We start from the raw sequence: 11380 nt of genomic DNA, 5'->3' as shown, positions 1-11380 counted from the left end.
GTTCTTTGTGGCTGTCTGGAGGGGTGGGATAGGGAGGGTGGGAGGGAGGGAGACAAAGAGGGAAGAGATATGGGAACATATATATATGTAAGTCCAGGAAGCACAGAGATAAAGCAGAAACTAACACACCATTGTAAAGCAATTATACCCCAATAAAGATGTTAAAAAAAAAATTAAATACAAAGAAAACATATTAAAAGCAGCAAGGGAAAAACAACAAATAACACACAAGGGAATCCCCATAAGGTTAACAGCTGATCTTTCAGCAGAAACTCTGTATGCCAGAAAGAACTGGCAGGACATATTTAAATTGAAGAAGGAGAAAAACCTGCAACCAAGATTACTCTACCCAGCAAGGATCTCATTCAGATTTGATGGAGAAATTAAAACCTTTACAGACAAGCAAAAGCTGAGAGAGTTCAGCACCACCAAACCAGCTTTACAACAAATGCTAAAGGAACTTCTCTAGGCAAGAAACACAAGAGAAGTAAAAGACCTACAATAATGAACCAAAAACAATTAAGAAAATGGGAATAGGAACATACATATTGATAATTACCTTAAATATAAATGAACTAAATGCTCCCACCAAAAGACACAGATTGGCTGAATGGATACAAAAACAAGACCCATATATTTGCTGTCTACAAGAGACCCACTTCAGACCTAGAGACACATACAGACTGAAAGTAAGGGGATGGAAAAAGATATTTCATGTAAATGGAAACCAAAAGAAAGCTAGTGTAGCAATTCTCATATCAGACACAATAGACTTTAAAATAAAGACTATTAGAAGAGACAAAGAAGGACACTACATAATGATCAAGGGATCGATCCAAGAAGAAGATATAACAATTGTAAATATTTATGCACCCAACATAGGAGCACCTCAATACATAAGGCAAATAGTAGCAGCCATAAAAGGGGAAATCGACAGTAACACATTCATAGTAGGGGACTTTAACACCCCACTCTCACCAATGGACAGATCATCCCAAATGAAAATAAATAAGGAAACACAAGCTTTAAATGATTCATTAAACAAGATGGACTTAATTGATATTTATAGGACATTCCATCTAAAAACAACAGAATACACATTTTTCTCAAGTGCTCATGGAACATTCTCCAGGATAGATCATATCTTGGGTCACAAATCAAGCCTTGGTAAATTCAAGAAAATTGAAATTGTATCAAGTATCTTTTCCGACCACAACGTTATGAAACTAGATATCAATTACAGGAAAAGATCTATAAAAAATACAAACACATCGAAGCTAAACAATACACTTCTTAATAACAAAGTGATCACTGAAGAAATCAAAGAGGAAATAAAAAATAACTAGAAAAAAATGACAATGGAGACACGACGACCCAAAACCTATGGGATGCAGCAAAACCAGTTCTAAGAGGGAAGTTTATAGCAATAAAATCCTACGTTAAGAAACAGGAAACATCTCGAATAAACAACTTAAACTTGCACCTAAAGCAATTAGAGGAAGAACAACAAAGAAACCCCCAAGTTAGCAGTAGTAAAGAAATCATAAAAATCATATCAGAAATAAATGAAAAAGAAATAAAGGAAATGATAGCAAAGATCAATAAAACTAAAAGCTGGTTCTTTGAGAAGATAAACAAAATTGATAAACCATTAGCCAGACTCATCAAGAAAAAAAGGGAGAAGACTCAAATCAATAGAATTAGAAATGAAAAAGGAGAAGTAACAACAGACACTGCAGAAATACAAAAGATCATGAGAGATTACTACAAGCAACTCTATGCCAATAAAATGGACAACCCGGAAGAAATGGACAAATTCTTAGAAATGCACAACCTGCCAAGACTGAATCAGGAAGAAATAGAAAATATGAAGAGACCAATCACAAGCACTGAAATTGAAACTGTGATTAAAAATCTTCCAACAAACAAAAGCCCAGGACCAGATGGCTTCACAGGCGAATTCTATGAAACATTTAGAAAAGAGCTAACACCTATCCTTCTCAAACTCTTCCAAAATATAGCAGAGGCAGGAACACTCCCAAACTCATTCTATGAGGCCACCATCACCCTGATACCAAAACCAGACAAGGCTGTCACAAAGTAAGAAAACTACAGGCCAATATCACTGATGAACAAGATGCAAAAATCCTCCACAAAATAATAGCAAACAGAATCCAACAGCACATTAAACGGATCATACACCATGATCGAGTGGGGTTTATTCCAGGAATGCAAGGATTCTTTAATATACGCAAATCAATCAATGTGATACACCATATTAACATATTGAAGGAGAAAAACCATATGATTATCTCAATATATGCAGAGAAATCTTTCAACAAAATTCAACACCCATTTATGATAAAAACCCTGCAGAAAGTAGGCAAAGAGGGAATTTCCTCAACATAATAAAGGCCATATATGACAAACCCACAGCCAACATTGTCCTTAATGGTGAAAAACTGAAAGCATTTCCAGTAAGATCAGGAACAAAACAAGGTTGCACACTCTCACCACTCTTATTCAACATAGTTTTGGAAGTTTTTGCCACAGCAATAAGAGAAGAAAAGTAAATAAAAGGAATCCATATCAGAAAAGAAGAAGTAAAGCTGTCACTGTTTGCAGATGACATGATACTATACATAGATAACCCTAAAGATGCTACCAGAAAACTACTGGAGCTAATCAATGAATTTGGTAAAGTAACAGGATACAAAATTAATGCACAGAAATCTCTGGCTTTCCTAGACACTATTGATGAAAAATCTGAAAATGAAATCAAGAAATCACTCCCATTTACCATTGCAACAAAAAGAATAAAATACCTAGGAATAAACCTACCTAAGGAGACTAAAGACCTGTATGCAGAAAATTATAAGACACTGATGAAAGAAATTAAAGATGATACAAATAGATGGAGAGATATACCATGTTCTTGGATTGGAAGAATCAACATTGTGAAAACGACTCTACTACCCAAAGCAATCTACAGATTCAATGCAAACCCTATCAAACTACCACTGGCATTTTTCACAGAACTAGAACAAAAAATTTCACAATTTGTGTGGAAACACAAAAGACCCTGTATAGGCAAAGCAATCTTGAGAACGAAAAACGGAGCTGGAGCAATCAGGCACCCTGACTTCACACAATACTACAAAGCTACAGTATGGATGGTACTGGCACGAAAACAGAAAGATAGATCAATGGAACAGGAAAGAAACCCCAGAGATAAACCCACGCACATATGGTCACCTTATCGTTGATAAAGGAGGCAGGAATGTACAGTGGAGAAAGGACAGCCTCTTCAATAAGTGGTGCTGGGAAAACGGGACAGGTACATGTAAAAGTATGAGATTAGATCACTCCCTAACACCATACACAAAAATAAGCTCAAAATGGATTAAAGACGTAAATGTAAGGCCAGAAACTATCAAACTCTTAGAGAAAAACATAGGCAGAACACTCTATGACATAAATCACAGCAAGATCCTTTTTGACCCACCTCCTAGATAAATGGAAATAAAAACAAAAATAAACAAATGGAACCTAATGAAACTTCAAAGCTTTTGCACAGCAAAGGAAACCATAAACAATACCAAAAGACAGCCCTCAGAATGGGAGAAAATATTTGCAAATGAATCAACTGACAAAGGATTAATCTCTAAACTTTACAGGCAGCTCATGCAGCTCAATAACAAAAAAATAAACAACCCAATCCAAAAATGGGCAGAAGACCTAAATAGACATTTCTCCAAAGAAGATATACAGCCTGCCAACAAACACATGAAAGAATGCTCAACATCATTAATCATTAGAGAAATGCAAATCAAAACTACAATGAGATATCATCTCACACCAGTCAGAATGGCCATCATCAAAAAATCTAGAAACAATAAATGCTGGAGAGGGTGTGCAGAAAAGGGAACACTCTTGCACTGCTGGTGGGAATGTGAATTGGTTCAGCCACTATGGAGAACAGTATGGAGGTTCCTTAAAAAACTACAAATAGAACTACCATATGACCCAGCAATCCCACTACTGGGCATATACCCTGAGAAAACCAGAATTCAAAAAGAGTCATGTACCAAAATGTTCATTGCAGCTCTATTTACAATAGCCCAGAGATGGAAACAACCTAAGTGCCCATCATCGGATGAATGGATAAAGAAGATGTGGCACATATACACAATGGAATATTACTCAGCCATAAAATGCAATGAAATTGAGCTATTTGTAATGAGGTGGATAGACCTAGAGTCTGTCATACAGAGTGAAGTAATTCAGAAAGAGAAAGACAAATACCGTACGCTAACACATATATATGGAATTTGGGGGGGGGGAAATGTCATGAAGAACCAGGTGTAAAACAGGAATAAATACACAGACCTACTACAGAATGGACTTGGGGATATGGGGAGGGGGAAGGGTAAGCTGTGACAAAGCGAGAGAGAGGCATGGACATTTCTACACTACCAAACGTAAGGTAGATAGTGGGAAGCAGCCACATAGAACAGGGAGATCAGCTCCGTGCTTTGTGACTGCCTGGAAGGGTGGGATAGGGAGGGTGGGAGGGAGGGAGATGCAAGAGGGAAGAGATATGGGAACATATGTATGTGTGAACTGATTCACTTTGTTATAAAGCAGAAACTAACACACCATTGTAAAGCAATTATACTCCAATGAAAATGTAACTTATATTTTTTTTTAAAAAAAGAAAGAAATGCTTGAATTCTTCAAATTGAAATGAAAACACCAAACAGCAACAGGAGAGCATAAATCTCATTGACAAAAGTAAAGATATGACAAATGCAGAATAATTTAACACTGTAATGGTGGTGTCTAAATTACTTTTAACCCTAATATAACAGTAAAAAGATAAAAGTTAATAATAGATACACAATATAAAAAGAAATGAACTTGTGGGGAAAAGGAGTAAAAGTATGGAGTTTTTGTTTGTGATTAAAGTTAAGTTATCAACGTGTAAGAGATGGTTATAACTGCAAGATATTTTATGTAAGCCTCAAGCTAACCATGGAGAAAATACCCTATAGTAGATAAACAAAAGATAAAGAGAAAAGAATCAAAATAATCACTACAAAAATCAACAAATAGCAAAGGAAGACAGCAAGTGGAGGAGAGAAAGCAAAAACAACTGCAAAACAGACATAACAATTAGTAAAATGAAAATAGTAAGTCATTACCCATCAGTAATTATTTTAAATGTAAATGGGTAAAACTCCCCAGTCAAAAGACATAAAGTGCCTGAATGGATTAAAAACAAGGTCTAGTGATATTCTGTCTACAAGAGATTCACTTTATACTTAATGACATGCATATCTGAAAGTAAAGAAATGAAGAAAGATATTTTATGCAAATAGTAATAAAAGGAAAGCAAGAGTGGCTATTATTTCAGAGAAAATAAACTTTAAGTCAAAAAGTGTCTCTAGAGAGAAAGAAGGTCATTATATAATGATAAATTTGTCAATTCAACAGGAAGATATAACAATTACAAATACATAAGCACCCAACATCAGAGCACCTAAATACATAAAGCGAATATTGACAAATCTAAAAGGAGAAATTGACAGCAATACAGTAATAGTATAAGACCTAAATAACCCACGTACAATAATGGATAGAACACACAGACAGAAGATCAATAAAGAAATAACTAACTTGTTCACTGTAGACCGAATGAACCTAACAGACATATATAAAGAACTTTCCAACCCAGCAGGAGAAGAATACACATTCTTTTCAAACAAACACAGAACATTATTCAGGATAGATCACATTAGGTCACAAAAGCAACTGTTAACAAATTTAAGATCAAAATCATTCCAAGTACCTTTTCTGACCATAAGGGAATGAAACTATAAATCAATAACATCTAGACAATGGAAAATTTTACAAATATATGGAAAATAAACAATACACTAGAATGACAATTGGTTCAAAGAACAAATCAAAAGAGAATTTTAGATGTATCTTGAGACAATGAAAATGAAAACATATCAAAGCTTTGGGGATACAGCAAAAGCAGTAATAAGAGAGAAGGAAATAATAAAGATTATAGCAGAATTAAATCAGATAGATAATAGAAAACCAATAGAAAAAAATCAACAAAACTAAAAGTTGATATTTTGAAAAGATAAACAAAATCAACAAACCCTTAGCTATATTAATAAAAAAGAGAAAATACTCAACTAAATAAAATCAGAAATGAAAGAGGAGATATTACAACAGACACCTCAGAAATAAAAAGGATCGAGGAACTATTATGAACAATTATACACCAGTGAAGAGGGTAACCTAAAAGAAATGTATAAGTTCCTAGAAATATACAACTTAGCAAAGCTGAATCAAGAAGAAATAGAGGACTTCCCTGATGGCACAGTGGTTAAGAATCTGCCTGCCAATGCAGGGGACATGGGTTTGAGCCCTGGTCCAGGAAGATCCCACATGCCATGGAGCAACTAAGCCCGTGCACTACAACTACTGAGCCTGCGCTCTAGAGCCCACGAGCCACAACTATTGAGCCCACATGCCACAACTACTGAAGCCCACATGCCTAGAGCCCATGTTGTGCAACAAGAGAAGCCACCACAATGAGAAGTCTGCACACCACAAGAGTAGCCCCTGTTCGCTGCAACTGGAGAAAGCCTGTGCACAGCAACAAAGACCCAATGCAGCCAAAAATAAATAAATAAATAATAAATAAATACATTTATTTTAAAAAAAAGAAAGAAGAAGAAATAAAAAGCCTGAACAGGCCAATAAAAAATCAGGAGATTGAATCAGTAATCAGAAATCTTCCAACAAAGAAAAGTCCAGGACCAGATGGTTTCATAGGTGAGTTCTACCAAACATTCAAAGAAAAATTAATACCAAATGTTTTTAAACTCTTCCAAAAAATATAAAAAGACTTCCAAATTCATTTTATGAGACCATCATCATGCTTATACCAAAACAAAACAAAGATACCACAAGAAAAGAAAACTACGAGCCAACTCCCCTGATGAACATATACACAAAAATCCACAATAAAATACTAGCAAACTGAATTAAACAGCACATTAAAAGGGTCATAAACCATGACTAAGTGGGATTTAAAACTGGGAAGCAAGGATGGTTTGACATTTGCAACTCAATTGTCCATTGATGGATGAATAACACCACATTAACAAAATGAAAGAAAAAAAGTATATGATCATTTCTTAAGAAAAGCATTTAACAAAGTTAAACACTTTCATGTTTAAAACTCTCAACAATATAGTTATAAAAGGAACTTACCTCAACACAATAGAGGCCACACATGAAAAGCCACACTAACATCACAATCAATAGGGAAATGTTGCAAGTTTTTCCTATCAAGATCTGGTTCAAGGCAAGGATGCCCATCCTCACCTCTTCTTCTCAACATATTACAGGAAGTCCTAGCCAGAGCAATTAGACAAGAAAAAAAAAAGGCATCCTGATCAGAAAGGAAGAAGTAAAAGTATCCCTACTTACAGATGACATAATCAAATATGTAGAAAACTAATTGCTCAACATAAAACAGATAGAAATAATAAATTCAGTAAAGTTGTAGGATAAAAAATCAACATACAAAAACCAGTCACATTTCCATACATGAACAATCCAAAAAGAAAATTGAGAAAACAATCTCTTTCACAATAGCAACAAAAATAACAAAACACTTAGGATTAGACTTAACTAAAGAAATGAAAGATTCGTATACTCAAAAATATAAAACACTGATGAAGGAAATTTTAAAAGACCCAGATAAATGGAAAGATATTCCATGCACATGGATCTGAATAATTAATATTGTTAAGTGTCCATACTACCCACTACAGATTTAATGCAATCCCTATCAAAATACCAGTGTCATTCTTTACAGAAATATAAAAATAATTCTAAAATTCAAATGGAACCACAAAAGAATTCAAACTGCCAAAGCCAAAGAACAAAACTGGAGACACCATACTTCCTGATATCCAAATATATTACAAAGCTACAGTAATAAAAACAGTATGGCACTGACATAAAAACAGATATAAAAATCAGTGCAACAGAATAGAGAGCCAAGAAGTAAATCCACTTCTGTATAGTCAATAGATCTTCAACAAAGCTGTCAAGAATATACAATGGGGAAATGATAGTCTCTTCAGTAAGTGGTGTTTGGAAAACTGAATATCCACATGCAGAACAATGAAATTGGACTCTTATCTCATGCCATATACAAAAGCAAACTTAAAATGGATTAAAGACCTAAGCATAAGACCTGAAACCATAAAACTGTTAGAAGAAAACATGGGGGGAAAGCTTCTTAACATTGTGTCTGGGCAATGATATTTTGGATATAACATAAAAATCATAGGCAACAAAAGCAAAAAAAGACATGTGTGATTGCATCAAATGAAAAGCTTCCATACAGCAGAGGAAACCATCAACAAAATGAAAATGCAACATATGCAATGGGAGAAAATATTTACAAACCACATATCTGATAAGGGGTTAATATCCAAATATGTAAGGAATTCATACAACTCAATAGCAAAAAAAAAAAAAAATTTAGTGGGCAAAGGACCTGAGAAGACATTTCTCAAAAGAAAAAATATAAATGGCCAAGAGGAACATGAAAAAGTGCTCTGTATCTCTAATCATCAGAGAAATGCAAATCAAAACCACAATGTTTTCATTTATTTACAATGAAAACAAGTGAGAGTTTTCATACCTGTTAGAATGGCTATTAATTGAAAGATGAGAAATAACAAATATTGGCAAGAATGTAGAGAATGGGAATGCTTATACATTATTGATGGGAATGTAAATTGGTACAGCCATTTTCAAAAACAGTATGGATGTTCCTCAAAAAATTAAAAATAGAATTACCTTATGATCCAGTAATCCCACTTCTGAGTATATATCCAATGGAAAGGAAATCAGTATCTCAAAGAAATGTATGCTCTCCCATGTTCATTGCAGCATTATTCATAATAGCTGCGATATGGAAATAACCTAAATGTCCATTGATGGGTGAATGAATAAAGCAAAAGTGGTATTTGTATTATACACAACGGAATATTATTCAGCCTTACAGGGGAAGGAAATCCTGACATTTACAACAACATGCCTGAACCTGGAGAACATTATGCTAAGTGATATAAGCCAGAAACAGAAAGACAAATATTGCATGATCTCACATATATGTGGAATCTAAGATAGTCACATTCATAGAAGTAGAGAGTAGAATGGTGGTTGCCAGGTCTCAGGAGAGGGGAAAATGGGGAGATATTGGTCAAAAGGTACAAAGTTTCAGTTATGCAAAACGAACAAGTTCTAAAGATCTAATGTATAGCAATGTGAACATAGTTACCAATACTATATTGTATACTTGAAATTCGCCAAGAGAGTAGATCTTAAGTATTCTCACTATAAAAAGGAAGGAAGGGGCTTCCCTGGTGGCGCAGTGGTTGAGAGTCCGCCTGCCGATGCAGGGGACATGGGTTTGTGCCCCGGTCTGGGAAGATCCCACATGCCGGGGAGTGGCTGGGCCCGTGAGCCATGGCCGCTGAGCCTGCGCGTCCAGAGCCTGTGCTCCACAACGGGAGAGGCCACAACAGTGACAGGCCCGCATACCGCAAAAAAAAAAAAAAGGAAGGAAGGGATAACTATTTGAGGTGATGGGTATGTTAATTTACTTGATTGTGGCAATTATTTCACAATGTATACCTATATCAAAACATACATTATCATACACCTTAAATATACACAATTTCTATTTGTCAATTATACCTTAATAAAGATGGGGGCAAAAAGATCATGGTGCTATTACATAGAATTATATGTGGAATATAGCTTAGCACAATGCTTCATAATCATACTGATTAAGGAATCAGTAAATACCAAATAGTATATTTGAAGATATTGTAAATTTGAAGAACTATGTTCAACCTTCAGTGAAATATGTTCTATGGAAGAGATCCAAGAAAACCATCTTTTGAAAGGTTATGAAATATCCCCAAACCTCATGATACTGTGAAACATTGGTCAGCCCCTGTTGTCCTAGGGTAACATATTCTTGTATCATAGTTTCATACTTTTTAGCTCACAATTCATCTAAAAGATCTTTTAAAAACTATGTACCTCATCACATATTTTACTTTTTTGAATTTTTGTTTCTAATTATTAGGAAAGAGAAATGTATACATTTCATGAAATAAATGAAGTCTGACCAATTAGAATAAATATTTCATCATATGATTTGATGAACTAGGTTTTAACTCTTATTGAATGAAGTGCAGCTGGTCTGTGAACACATCGCAGAAACAGCCATTGCTTATGCAAGAATTAGAGTTAAATTCTTGACTCTACAAGACTGGGTTGGAAATTTAGTAAAATACATTTAACTAGTCTGTCATACTTTTCAAAGAAAGCCCCATACTCGTAGCTCTCCTGGTGGGCTTTATCTCTGAACTATCAGAGATATGGGAACATATATATATGTATAACTGACTCACTCTGTTATAAAGCAGAAACTAACACACCATTGTAAAGCAATTATACCCCAATAAAGATGTTAAAAAAAAATTAAAAAATAAATAAATAAATAAATAAATTAAAAAAAAAAAAAATGAACTATCATTTGGTGGGAGAACCACTACTCATATCTTGGTGGCCTTTATAGAAACATCAAAAGGAAAGCGACTTAAATTAAGCTGCCCTGAAGCTGACTCACCCATTTCTCAAGATTTTCCTGTGCATTTTGACTTCCTGTGTTTAACTCAGCCCATCACTAGAGTCTTCTTCTTTCAGTGAACTTCTTTCAGTCTGGGGGAAAATGGAAGGATGATAATTTCTCATATGGTCAACGAACAGAAAGCACCATCTGTGTATTTATAGCCTGTTTGAACAGGACAGAGAGAAGAAAAAAACAAAAGCAGAGGGGATGGAGATTTTTTTTAAGTGCTATAACTGCTCCATAAGATCACCGGTTCTTGGGTTGTACAGGAACAGAATATGAAACTTAATTGATTGTTATCAAAAGATTATGCAGGTAATTTTAAAACTGTTAGGCAACATTCACACCTGCCAATTCTCCTAAACCAATATCCTGAAAAGAGCTGAAATTTACCTTTCTGTTATCATGAAGTAAATGTCACAGAATTCTTGGGCTAGAAGCTTTTTGAAAATACCTAACTCACTACTTCATTTTCAGGTGCCAAGAAAATATGAAAATATGAGAAGTTTTTAACAAATCTTTAAAAAATACATTATCATTGTATTATCGTTGCAAATAAATGAAAACAAATGATATATAGTGCAGCAAGTAAATAGGAAATCAAAGAAGACTCTTCTGATGCACTCTTCC

This window comes from Lipotes vexillifer, unplaced genomic scaffold (genome assembly GCF_000442215.2).
Source record: "Lipotes vexillifer unplaced genomic scaffold, Lipotes_vexillifer_v1.1 scaffold1016, whole genome shotgun sequence".
Lineage (NCBI taxonomy): Eukaryota > Metazoa > Chordata > Mammalia > Artiodactyla > Lipotidae > Lipotes > Lipotes vexillifer.
This window is presented reverse-complemented; position numbering follows the sequence as displayed.